Consider the following 13502-nt stretch of genomic DNA (forward strand, 5'->3'; position numbering starts at 1 on the left):
ACAAGGTTATATACAATATTCATCATCTTTTGATCAATGCCACCAACAATTATAGGCCAATTACAAAAAAAAAAAAGAGTCAACAATGTGGCCTCTATTGGTTTCATTTCCATAGTAGTGGATTTGCCTACTTTATTCAACTTTCCACTGTAAATTGAGACCCTATCATTCACTAGCTCTCCATCTTTACCATTACTCAAATTTATATGAAGAAGGGAATTAGTTTCTAGATATACACTATCATCTATATGTATGTGATATTATATTATAAATTTTTGGTGGCACTTGGTACCCAAAAAAATGGTTTTACCGTAATAATCACCTTTTTCCTTAGTTGAAACTTGTGTTATGCCAACTAGTTTGAGAATAAGGAGAAATTGATATTGATATATTAATATATATTGACTCATGCTTCTTTTTTTATTCTCTCTATTCCAATTTATGTGGCGTGGATTTCAAGAGTCAAACCTATTTAATTTGACTATGAATCGAATATGAAATATTTAAATGTTTAGTAAAAAATTCTATATATCTAAAAGCTATATAAAACTGAATTCAAAATATTTGAATGACATACGAAAAACTACGATTAAAGAAAATATTCCTTTTTAAATCTCACAATTTCAAAAATGTCACATGAATTGAAACGAAAGGAGTAATTATTTCTAATATTTCCTAGATAAGTGATGTTTGGTAGTAGTACCCAATAAATTTAAGGGGCTTATAATCAAGATTTTCAAGAGACATTAGTAACACTCTTCCTTAAATTTCTTCTTTTCCTGCTACCAAATAAGCAATTTTCATCCTCCAAAACTCTACTTTTTTCTCTATTCTCAAGCAAATCTCCTCCACAATCATCTTCTTAATGTTGAGAAGAAACAGTAGGCTAGGCTTAAACTAAGAAAGAAAAAGATTTTGGGGAGATGGGATGGGAGTTGAGACCCCCCGACAAATCGCACAATCAAACCACAGCTTCAGGCAATGCTCCTGCTTTGTTAACTCACAGATTTTGCTGCGCAAAGGGCACATGAACATGAAGACACCCATGAAGGGTGACAACAACGTTGGTCCGAAGTTGATCAATTCTAGAAGGTAAGGTGACCACCTGAAAAAATAATTATGTCAGCCAACTTACAAATGGAGAACCTTTTGATTGTTGTAGACTTCTTAGAGTGTTGTGATCAACAAATAGAAACGTAACAACGATATAGTTTTCAGATCCATTGAAGAAATATCAAGTTTTCTGCATGACAGAGAAAATCACCAGTCCAAAAAGATGCAAGTAAAGCAAAGATTGAATTACTCTATCAAAGTCAAAATCAGTAAAATAAATAGCAAGGTGTGTACCTTCTTGAAGGCAGTAACACCCCAAAGATTGTCAAGTTGGTTTGGCTGACCGGTAATGACCAGGTGACCTGCTGGATCAGATTGAACCCGTACCTATGTTTACCAATAAATAAGGGCATTAGAGCTTTGAGATGGTGTAAAAAGACGAAAACAAATTGAAAATGAACTTAATGGAAACATGTAGCATGATTGGTATTATACCTCCTCTCGTAAAAGCCCAGGCACCAGTGCATAGACCTCAAAGGAATCATTTTGTTTGCATAAAATCATACAAATCACATGAGAGAAATAAAATGCATAATCAAGAGGTTCTTAATTCTTTTAGTTTGAGAGGAACTTACTGTTTCACGAACATTGATTTTCACCCAATCAGTGGGGGGTCCAACATCAACAACTTGGACATCCAACCTGGCAGATTTAAAGCAATTTATCTTTACATCAGAAATGGAGGAACCAAAAACAGAGAGAGATAGAGAAATACTACTGAAGTTCCTAGTACTCTTTTTCTTTTGGGTGATAAAAAACTGCCGGTGTACAAGATATTTATTCAAATGATGCAGTGTAAAATGAATGAAGTACCACTAGCATTTGTAATGAAACATTCTAGATTTCATCAAAATAACTTAAGATTGACTTGAGAGATAAAAACATTATAAGAAAGGATCAATATAAAGTATGACTTACGGCTTAGATGTTTCAATTTCTGCAGCTTTCATTTGGTGCTCCACTTCATTTTGTCCCTGGTGCTTAATAGAACCTGTATACAACAAGAAGTTTTGTTGCAGTCACTACTCCTTTTTGATAGAGTATGAGTTAAAGCAAAAACTAAAGTTCTCGGATGATGATCCTGATATAGTTACAGTGTTAACTAACAGCCACTAAAGGCTAAAGTTTTGGAGGGTGCCAGACTTCATATTGGGAAATGGTGAGTAGAAAACAACTCAATGATAGAGTTATATGAAGAAGTCATGTTGGCAAAGAATTGACGAACAAGCTTACCACTAATTTTTAGGCTCTTCGCACGCTTTGGCGTATTGTTGGCACTCCTGTCCTATAAAAGATGAAAAACACCAAAATTACTTATACATGGCAATAGACAGGATCAAACTTATGAAAATCAATGCCCAAAGAACTCTACAAGGATTCAGCAGCATATCTTTACAATTGGCTCAACAACCTCACCATAACCAAGAAAGTGTTGCTCCTGCCAGCCTAGCCTACAACAAACAACTGAATCTCTTACTGCCCTTCCTGATGCAGAAATTTGGTAACCACTTCCCTACAAAATTACCTTAAATAGTTCATTTTTGTATATATACACATAGACTACAAGGCTACATTAGTTGATTCGACATTTAGATGTAGTAAAGACCAACTCCATAACCTAATTCTTATCAAAACAAAATGCCCAGCTCAGAAAATAATCAAATCAGAACAGTAAAGTTCATCAAAATCTTTCTTCTAGATAACATTTGGTATCGTTTCATTCAATTTTTTATTGTACATTTAAATATGATGGTCCAATCTGACGACCCTTCAGACACTTCACTGGAGGCTCAGACTGGGAGATTGAGGTGTTTGACAACAATACGACCAGCGGGAGCATTGAACTGCAAAGAGACAGCCATGAGGTGTGCACCCACCAACTCCATCTACAAGTAAACTCATTTCTAGTCCAACCCCACTTCTGTCAAGGACTTTAATATATGATTGTCCCATCACCACTTCTAGCCCTTGAGATATGGGTTCATGAGACCCTGTGTTTTTTTTTCATAGCCTATGTTTGTTAAGAAATGCACAAAGTATTTATAAAAAGTTGATTGTGAACACAATTAACTTGATCATTGTAGGAACCCATAAATTTCAAAATCTAAATCTGCCTCTGGACTCTGGTTGAACAATGAATTCACTTTTCTTTATTCTCTACACGTCCTTTCTAGAGAAAGGTAACTGTCTTACAATGCTAGTACTAAGCAAGTGTTGTAGCAATTAGAAGTGAGAAAAAAAATCCCTATCCAAATTTATAGGTATTGTAAGAGACTAAGTATTGATAATGCTTCATTTACAAATTCCTCTTTACAGTTTACACCAAAAGAAAGCAAAAGTATGCAATTTGAATTGAGTTAGCTATGTCTTCAAAGCAACTATTGTTCATTTCCTTCAAAATATTTGACCATAAGCATGTTAGAGTTAGCTTTTTAAAAAAATAAAAATAAATTAGTTATACATTGTGCACAATAACAAATAGAAACTTTAGCTACACATGACACAACCATATATGGACAATCTTAAATCGAGTTTCTCCTTACTTAAAAAAAGTATTTTCCTAGTGGCACTTATCCCAAAGTAAGGCCATATTGATTTCCGTCTAAGTCAACTAAAGAAGGATCTCCATGATCAACTTTGAGAGCTTGATCAAAGTCAAAATACGTCGATGATTCAACTACTTAGGGTAATAGGCTTCCCCATATATCAATTAAAAGGTGTACAACATACATGAGATGTGAAGATACATCACATAACAACAAAGTAAACACAATGTTACCTCATTGTCAATACCCCAAGAAACATGAGAAGGAGCAATAGGAAGTTGAAGCTCTCCATTTTGTGTCCTATGCCTTTCATATGGTAGAAATAACTAACATACAGAGAAATCATGAGAGAATAGAATGTACAGAAACAAAAAGTAAGAGACAAATAACTTTTTAGAACAAATTCTATTCAAAATCACCATATAAGCATAGATGCATGGAGATGAAGTTCTTTATTCGACTTAAACATCTAAGTTTGGCATTTCAAAATGTGGAAAGCTAAGGAGAAGTGGATAATAAGATAAAATGAGCCAGAATGTCCAGCTGTCATCTCACAGTCATATAATGAAAAATCAAAGATGTACTGAAACCTACTTTAAAGAAGAAGAAAAGCAGAACCACGAAAATGAAAAGAAGCAAACACAAACTATTCAAGTGACTTTATAGGCCACAAAAGACGGGTTGTTGGTAAAAATTTTCTAAGTTAATACTTCACAAAGCACCCACCAATTTTTTTGATAAGGTTAAATAATTTGTTAATGATTGAGGAAAATCATGTATACAAGCTGTATACCAAGAAATAGAGAACCTATACAAAAATATGGTCCTCTACAAAAGACATTCAATCATCTATACAAGCAGGGACCTCATTGGTGCACCAAAAAAGAAACTAGAGATAAAAAGGCTAATCCTTACATTTACAAAATCAATTTATATCCCTTCAAACCCTCTCTCCCTCTCCTTCCATACAACCCACATGAAAGATAACATCGCAAACCACCTACCCATTAACAAGGTGACATAATTCAGGTCCCAGAAACTCACCTTATACCAAATATTAGCAGTATGGTGGACAATAGTTAAAATATGCTAATAACTATCAAGGGAAGAGAACTTCAGGTTATTACCTTCTCATAGAAGTTGCGGAATGTCCAAGAAACAGTAGTGCAAGTCCTGAGAAAGAAGATTATCAGTGCACCAAAAAAAAGAATTTAGAGAAAGTCGTATAATAGTAGATAGAAGGCATTGGTATTGTCTTATATATTCAGTTGATTATCATTCCAGTAAATTATTCTCTTATTTGAGCATCAAAAGATATCTTGCTAATTACAACCCCAATCTTTATTCTAAGTTACTCATCTAATTGGAGACATCAGACATTGACACTCATTTGACATTGAGCAAATCTAGCATAAGGAAGCATCATGTCAGTATCTCATAAAGTTTAAACTCCCTATTTAGAAGCATCTGTAAATATTTTAGGCTTCAAGTCCCTGCGTGCTTAACTCCAGAACCAATTTCCACCACTCAGATACGTGTATAAGATCCCTGGTCCTCTATATTTGACAAAGACTTAACAGAAATAAAGATGCAACATTCCTTGCGTATGTTGTTGTTTGTTGTTAATGCGGTGTATGTTTCCTAGCACTTATAGCCTAAGTTGCTCGGATTCGGCGTGGGTGTTCGATACGGGTGCGGATATAGATGTTGGATCCTTCATGATAAGATTCGGGGATATGGATCCATGTAGGGATACAGGTGCGGGGATTCACCTAAAAATAATTAAAATATTTAAAAGAAGAGATAGAAAACCTAAATTATGATATATTACGGGAGAACTTGAGGAGAATATGGAAGGAGATTAACGGAAAAGGAGTGACCTAGAAATTTCTAGATAAAAGGTATTTCATTTTCTTCAATTTCACCTTAGTATTTATATTGATTACAGATAATTATTAAAATTATCCACACTTACCCCATCGATTTTGGTCAAAACACCCAAAATTGGTTGACCAAATTGGACACGGATCCCACACCCATGTCGTGTCGACACGGGTGTGGCACCAAAAGCGAAGAGTCCGAGCAACTAAGCTTACAACTTGATGTTGGAATCTATGTTGTTAATTTTGTAAAAGCACTTCATGTTTTGTTCCTATTTTCAATTTTAGTAGTTTTAATACTCTCTCCACTATAAAAAGAATGCCTCTTTCCAAAGTTACCAAGTTCAAAGAAAAGAATGTCTCTTCCCTTTTTTGGAAATTCTTAATTTCAACGTGTCATAAGTAGAGTCCGAGCAACTAAGCTTATAGCTTGATGTTGGAATCTATGTTGTTATTTTTTGCAAAAGCACTTCATGTTTTCTTTGTATTTTCAATTTTAGTAGTTTTAATACTCTCTCCTCTACAAAAAGAATGCCTCCTTCCAAAGTTACCAAGTTCAAAGAAAAGAAAAGCCTCTTCCCTTTTTTGGCGATTCTTAATTCCAACGTGTCACAACTCACATGACATATTCAAGACCACAAGATTAAGGACATTTTGGTACATTCTACGCATCTTTGGTTTATCTAAACTCAAATCTAAAATGAAGCTTCAACCTAAAATTCTTATTTGAACAACTTTTTACCATCATTGATCTATTTGAGTCATTACTAAACTAAAATAACTTATTCAATCTTGACAATTGCTTATTCATATGCTATTATGAGTTCAAGACAAGCCGCTATGGTTAAATTGGTAGACACATTGCTCTTAGGAAGCAGTGCTAATGCATCTCGACTCGAGTTCGAGTGGCAGCATACTATCTTCTAAAAAGGATAAATAGATCTTATAATGAATTCAATTCCTGATTTCCATTTAAAATTATGTAATTAAGGGGCTCTTCTTTTTAAAGTCTTTTTATGATATTTTCAACCTTGAGCATACATTAACTCACATTTCCTTTTCGATCATTTCAATTGTAATTGTTAAAAAGTCCCACATCGGAAGAGGAATGGAAAATGGAACTGCTTAAATGGACTTGGACAAACCTCCCCTCATGAGTTAGCTTTTGAGGTTGAGGTAGACTCTGGTGTCATATCTTTATATGGTATTAGGGTTAGACACATGCCAGTTTGTTGTTCACCGATGTTGGATCCCCATTTATAATGGTTCATACTCTAGTTGAGGTCTGGGCATACGGGGGAATGTTAAGAAATCCCACATCGGAAGAGGGATGAGAAATTGGTCTCTTTATATGGAAATGGACAAACCACCACTCTTGAGCTGGGGTTGAGTTGTGTTCAGGTACCATATCTTTAAAGTAATTACCATTTATTTGATAACCTTTTTAGTTGATGAAATCATAAAACTATACGATTCATCAGAAAAAGGCAATAGTTATTCTTTTCTATATAACAAGATTATGTTACTCGTTGGATTTCTTCGGGACATTTCCTACTAAGAATTTTATATGAATCATTAATTTTCCTTTCATGGAGTTTCTCCCTAATTCATATTATTCTGTATTTCAAAAAAATTGTTATAATTTTAAGTAAAATAATTGGACCAAGTGCTATTTTGATCCAAGGCTACAAGATTCAAAAAAAATTATTTACTTTCTTAAAGTTTATGTCAAGTCAAAATCAAACAAACATTTGAAACAACGGGAGTAGTTATTAAGGTTTTATACAGTTCATGAACAATTGTTCTTCTACCACCTTCTGATATACTGTTCTGGAACCAAGCAGCTTATTCCTCTCACATGTACCCAAAATATATCGTAACATTTCACATCCAAAACAAGAGAAATAAACTTCAAAATTTTGGCACATCATCAGTAAAACAATGACAGACAACATCTCTCTTACATAGTATATACTAGGGAAGTTGATGTTTGACGAGTAAATGAGAAATATTCATATCAAGTTTCCAGAAAAACAGAAATAGCCAGGCCCAACTAGATGCTCATTTGGGGGGGATTAAAGGAGTCTCCCACTTGCTTCCACAACTTGAATCCAGTTACCTACAGAGATAAAGTAGCTTAATAGTACACCATCAAAAGTACATGGGAATAACATAAAATTCATCTCACAGACTCATAGCATATTGCATCATTAATTTATCAACCTAGTAACAGAAAAAAAGACACAACCGGCACTTGAATTTTTTTAATTATACTATAAACTACGGAGCTACATTGCTTGTTTCTTAAAAATAAATTAAGAATACCCTCTCTAACAACTCAAGGTTCACACTGTGATATTTGGAAAGAGAAACATAACCCTCAGGGATGCTTTACACACAGCTGTGTGAACAAGATCATGGTTAATCCATAAATAATTCCTTGACTTATTGCACTCGATTGTTGACCCATTGCTTCTGATTAGCTGAGGACATTTTGGGGAAGTGACTAATATCCTCTGCGGTTATTGATTCAACTAAAAAAGTAAAATACAAGTGCAGAATAAAAGGCCTACCCGATCATAGCCACCTAATCTAATCACAGATCTCTATAACCTAGCACGAAGAATATGACAAGATATAATATGTACCAGGAACAAGATGAAAATAAAAAGGCTCAATGATAAAATCATGATACACTTACTTTAGGCAATTAAGCAGATGACCATAAAACTTAGGTAGTTTAAATTCCATCGCCTTCTTCTTATAAAAGGTGCCTAGTTTTCCTATAAATGCAGCTTGATCCTCAGGGGAGCCTTCATCATCCTCACCATCATCCATCTAAAATTTGAAAAAAAATGATCATTTTAAAAACAATTGCACACTATATAAAAAATATATCGAATAGAACCTCCACATGCACACTGTATAAAAAATTGGCTTCCAACAATTTCACATAGTTAAAAGTTTAGTACTTGTAAATGAATTATTTTATCTCAAGAACCAAATAACATAGCAAAGATGACTCCTAAAGTATATCAGAGTATGTACCATTGCAAAAATATTCTCAAATGCTTCCCCACTATGTTGTCCAGCATTTGTAGTTGAAGGATTGATCAGAAACATTGGACTAGCTGGTTCTAGCGCTTTTTCAATAAAAGAATTTGTAACTTCGATTGTCACTTTCGGAAACTCGTCCGACCTAGCATCACCATCAGTGGTAATAGTTGTAGCATTTGTCTTCATCTGAGGGTCCACTGATCTATCAACCAACATATTATTCCCATTCTGATTGACCTCATAGATCATTTTCTCACTCTGATGAACATCATTCACTTCTCCTTTATCAATATTTTGTACTTTTATCATCAGTCACCTTCACGTAGCCACTTACCATATCATCCGTTCCAGCATAAATAGTAGGTGTTTTGTTCTTCAACACCATATTGACGTTTGCCTCTGGCTAACTCTTAGAGTTGAGCTGGTCCTCTGTCTCAGTTCTAGCATTCTTTGAGTCCTCTCCCTTTGAATCACTCTGATCATGTGTCTTGTCCTCAACATTACTTTTGCCAGTCTTAACACCATTTTTGTACTTGACAGGTGACACATTGGACACAAGGACATCACTAGCAGGGACATTAGTTTCGGCTTTCAGCATCTCTACATCACCCTTATCAATTCTGACAACTAGTGTAACATCCGGCAATTAGAAATATCTATGAAGAGGCTTAAAAATCAAAAATAGTCATTTTTGGAAGGAATTCAAAAATCTGGAAATTTGGCTAAGTGTGGAAATCAGTGAGTTTTGGCCAACTTTGAGCAGTCGTAACTCCTATCTCAGGATAAGTAAAGAGTATTACCAGTTATGGTTGCGAAGCTTTTGGAATGATCTTTCCAACGCCACTGAGTTTGGTCGATTCCAAGTTCGTATGAGCGAGTTATGGCCATTGAAAGTTGGGCAGTTGGCAGGGAATCCGTCCAGAAATTTTAAGGGCATTTTGGTCTTTTCCCTAGCCATTTCTTTTGGGATTATATTGTGTGTTAGGCTGATGTTGGATCATTTTTATCCCATTTTAAAAGAGAAAGAGTTAGGGTTCTTGAGTGAAGAAGAGAAGAAGAGAGAAAGAAGAAAAGAAGGAGAGGAGATCAAGGAGTTTCCGTCAAAGATTGTCGTGGAAATCGTCGGGGGTGATCCCTACCAAGGTATGTAAGCTCTTAGTGTGGGTTGATCCTTTCCCGCACACACCCAGCCCATTGTTATTGAGAAAAGATTGGATATGTTGTTGAAGTTGTTGTTGTTGAGGTTGTTGATGTTGTTGATTGTGTTGTTGAAGTTATTGATGGTTGTGGGACATGATTTGGTTGTGTATTTGAGTTGTAATCTATTGTATGTTGAGAGATTGATGATCCTTAGTGTTTGGGGTTGAATCCATTGAAGTAAGGGTGGTTTAGAGTTAGCAAAACAAGGGAGAAAAGTCAAGTTTTCAGAGTTACAGGTTGGCGCGTCGCGCCTGCCAGCGCGCCCCAAAGGGGACTCTGAGGTCCAGCCCTTGGGGCGGCGCGCCACTCAGAGCACCAGCAGGTGACTTCTGACCTTCAAGGGCTGGCGCTCCGCGCCTTGCAGAGCGCCAAGGACGCCATGTTCCCCCTTTCTTTCCATGCTTTCTCATGCATGTTCCTAGGTGTTATACCTATGTTCCCTAGTTGTTTCCAACACCTCAAAGTGTTTCTAAACATCCCGAACTCATCCAAATACGTGTGATCATATACCTTGAATCCATAGTTCAATTCAAGGCAAGTTAGCATCAAGTTAAAGAGTAGTTAGAGTCAAGTCAAGTAATGTTAAGAAGTAAGTTCAAGCAAGTCCTCCAAGCTTTTCAAGAGTCTTCATTGAACGTTTTAACTTCATTCTAAGGCTCCAGTTCCAAGTTAAGTATACAGTTTCAAGTCGAGTAAAGAGTATCGAGTTTCAGTTTAAGTTAAGAGTTTAAAGTTGAGTAAAGAGTTTAAAGTTGAGTTCATTCTCAAAGTTATTAGGGAACTATGTATTCCCATAGAAGTTTTAAAGAAATGTTTTTACATTTAAACAAGATTGGAAACTGAGATTTCCCAAAGAGCCTTCGGGCTAGTTTTTGAGTAATTATCTCATATCAGCAGGAAGAAATATGTTTTAAAAACATAAGAGCCAGTACATTTTTGGGAGCAGTATCGAGCACCGAATTGGGGGAGCGTTCAAAGAACCCACAGCCCCCATAGAACCATTTTAGCCACCATGGGTAGAAAAGGATCATACTTTTTAGATGAATCCTTTTCAGATTAGACTAGTGGATCCATTAGGCAGTTCAGGTCTTATACCTTTGGCCGGGTATAAGATGCTCTGGCAGCGTGAGGTCGATCGCTGTATCATCACTATAGCTCTCATGTGATGGTTGTCGATCAGAGAAACTCCCACAACAGTTATTGTATTTTCATACACAAAAAATATTGTATTTTTATATACAGCAGTTCATTGTATTTCTATATACATCTCAGGCTTATTGTATCTTTGTATACACACAGAGTTTATAGCATGTTTTAAACAGTCTTTCTTTATATCGCACTTGTTTTAAATTGCCTTATATTGAAAGAAGTTAGTCAGGTTGAGTTGAGTTGAGTTGAGCCAGGTAAGCTATCCAGTTTCTTCCAGAATTCCTTCTAGCCTTTGTTGCTTAGTTTTCCATCTCTCATACTCGTACATTTCATGTACTGATGACAGTTGGCCTGCATCTTATGACGATGTAGATACAGGTACCTTGGATCAGCATCCTGCACGTTGTTGATCCAGCTAAGCACTCCAGAGTAAGTGGTGAGCCTCCTTGCATTCCGGAGGACTCAATTATTTTGTGTACTTAGTTTTGTTCTATTAGGATGTTGCGGTGCCTGTCCCAACATCCATCTCAGTATTTTAGAGGCTTCATAGACAGTCAGTCAGTTAGTTTGAGTCTCTCTTCTATGTATATATGTAAAGATTCTATTTTAAGACTCGAGTTGCCCTTTTGGGCCCGATCTTTATTAGTTAAGTTGTTATGTCTTTGCATGGCATTGAGTTATTCAGTTGAGTTAGGTTTTCGTTGAGTCAAGAAAGCCAGGCCAAGGGTTCACCTGGGGCCAGCAATGGTCTCCGGGTGCCGGTCCTGCCCAGGGTGTAGGCTCGGGTCGTGACAAACTTGGTATCAGAGCAAGTTCAAGAGTCTTAGGGAGTCTATGAAGCCGTGACTGTAGAGTCCTAGTTATCCGTGTGAAGCGCGCCACATCTATAACCGGGAGGCTACAACATTTAGGAAGATTTCTCATTTCTTTCACACTCATCTCGTGCGTTAGAGTTGATCTCTAAACAAGTTTCTGTCTAATCCGTGCTTACGCATGTTTCAGATAGTCATGCCTCCTCGAAGGGTTGGCAGAGGGCGTCTTCCTAGACGTTATGATGATGAGCAGAATTTACCCTATGCACCGGGAGTGCAAGATCAAGGGGAAGTTTCTAATGCCGAGTTCAGAGAGGAAATTATGATTTTTAGTCAAGCTGTAGCTAATCAGATTAGTCAGCAAACGGGAGCTCGACAAGAATGAGCTGACACTTCTAGGATCCGCGAGTTCTTGGGGATGAATCCTCCGAGTTTCATTGGTTCGAGCACTACTGAGGATCCAGAGGACTTCATTGAGGAGTTGAAGAAGATTTTGATGTGATGCATGTGGCAGATACTGAGTGTGTTGAACTAGCTGCCTATCAATTGAAGGATGTTGCTAGAGCTTTGTTCGACCAGTGGAAAGGGGGCAGAGTTGAGAATGCACCACCTGCGAGTTGGGCCTCTTTTGAGGAAGCTTTCTTAGGGCATTTCTTTCCTCGAGAATTGAGAGAGGCCAAGGTACGCGAGTTTCGCACACTTAAGCAGGAGTCTTTGAGTGTTCATGAGTACAGTCTGAAGTTCACCCAACTATCGCGCTATGCTCCGGAGATGGTTGCGGACATGAGGAATATAATGAGTTTGTATGTTGCTGGGTTGTCTCGGTTGTCAAGTAAGGAAGGTAGGGCTGCAATGCTTATCAGGGACATGGACAAATCTAGGTTGATAGTCTATGTGCAACAGGTTGAGGAAGAGAAGCTGAGGGACAGAGAAGAGTTCAGAAATAAGAGAGCCAAGACCGGTAATGAGTCCGGGCAGCAGAAAGGTAATTCAAACCGTTCCTCCTTTCAGCAAAGGCAAAAGGGACCTGCTCCATCATTTGCTAGAGCACCTGCACCCAGATACAAAGGTGAATTTCATGTCCAGAATTCGAAGGACTTCAGGGCTAGACCAGCACAATCTTCGGGTAGTGTGGCACAAGGGAGTAGTAAGCCTCCTGCCTGCGCCAAATGTGGTAGGAACCACTCAGGTATTTGTCGAGAGGGCTCCATTGGTTGTTTCAGGTGTAGTCAGAATGGACATTTCATGCGAGAGTGTCCAAAGAATAGGCAGGGTAATGGGGGTAATAAAGCCCAGTCTTCTTCAGTTGTTCCACCAGAAAGGACGACACCTAGAGGAGCTACTTCTAGTATCGGCGGAGGAGCAAACCGCCTTTATGCAATCACCAGTCGCCAGGAGTAAGAGGAGTCTCCTAATGTTGTCACCGGTATGATCCAAGTCTTTGCTTTTGATGTGTATGCCTTGTTAGACCCTGGAGCAAGTTTATCTTTTGTGACCCCTTATGTTGCAAATAAGTTTGACGTTCTTCCTGAAAGACTTTGTGACCCCTTTTTTGTTTCTACACCTGTTGGGGAGTCTATTTTAGCGGAAAAAGTTTATTGTGATTGTCCTATTTCTATCAATCACAAGAGCACCATGGTTGATTTGATTGAGTTAAACATGGTAGATTTCGATGTCATTCTAGGTATGGATTGGCTTCATGCTTGTTATGCATCGATAGATTGTAGAACTCGAGCAGTCAAGTT

General features: G+C 37.2%; 1 pseudogene; it reads right to left on the minus strand.

The window, feature by feature from the left end:
* Positions 1–1000: 1000 nt before the first annotated feature.
* Positions 1001–9194, minus strand: LOC125810344 (AT-rich interactive domain-containing protein 6-like; annotated as a pseudogene).
* Positions 9195–13502: the final 4308 nt, after the last annotated feature.

Source organism: Solanum verrucosum, unplaced genomic scaffold (genome assembly GCF_900185275.1).
Source record: "Solanum verrucosum unplaced genomic scaffold, falcon-dt-bn FXZP01000038.1, whole genome shotgun sequence".
Classification (NCBI taxonomy): Eukaryota; Viridiplantae; Streptophyta; class Magnoliopsida; order Solanales; family Solanaceae; genus Solanum; species Solanum verrucosum.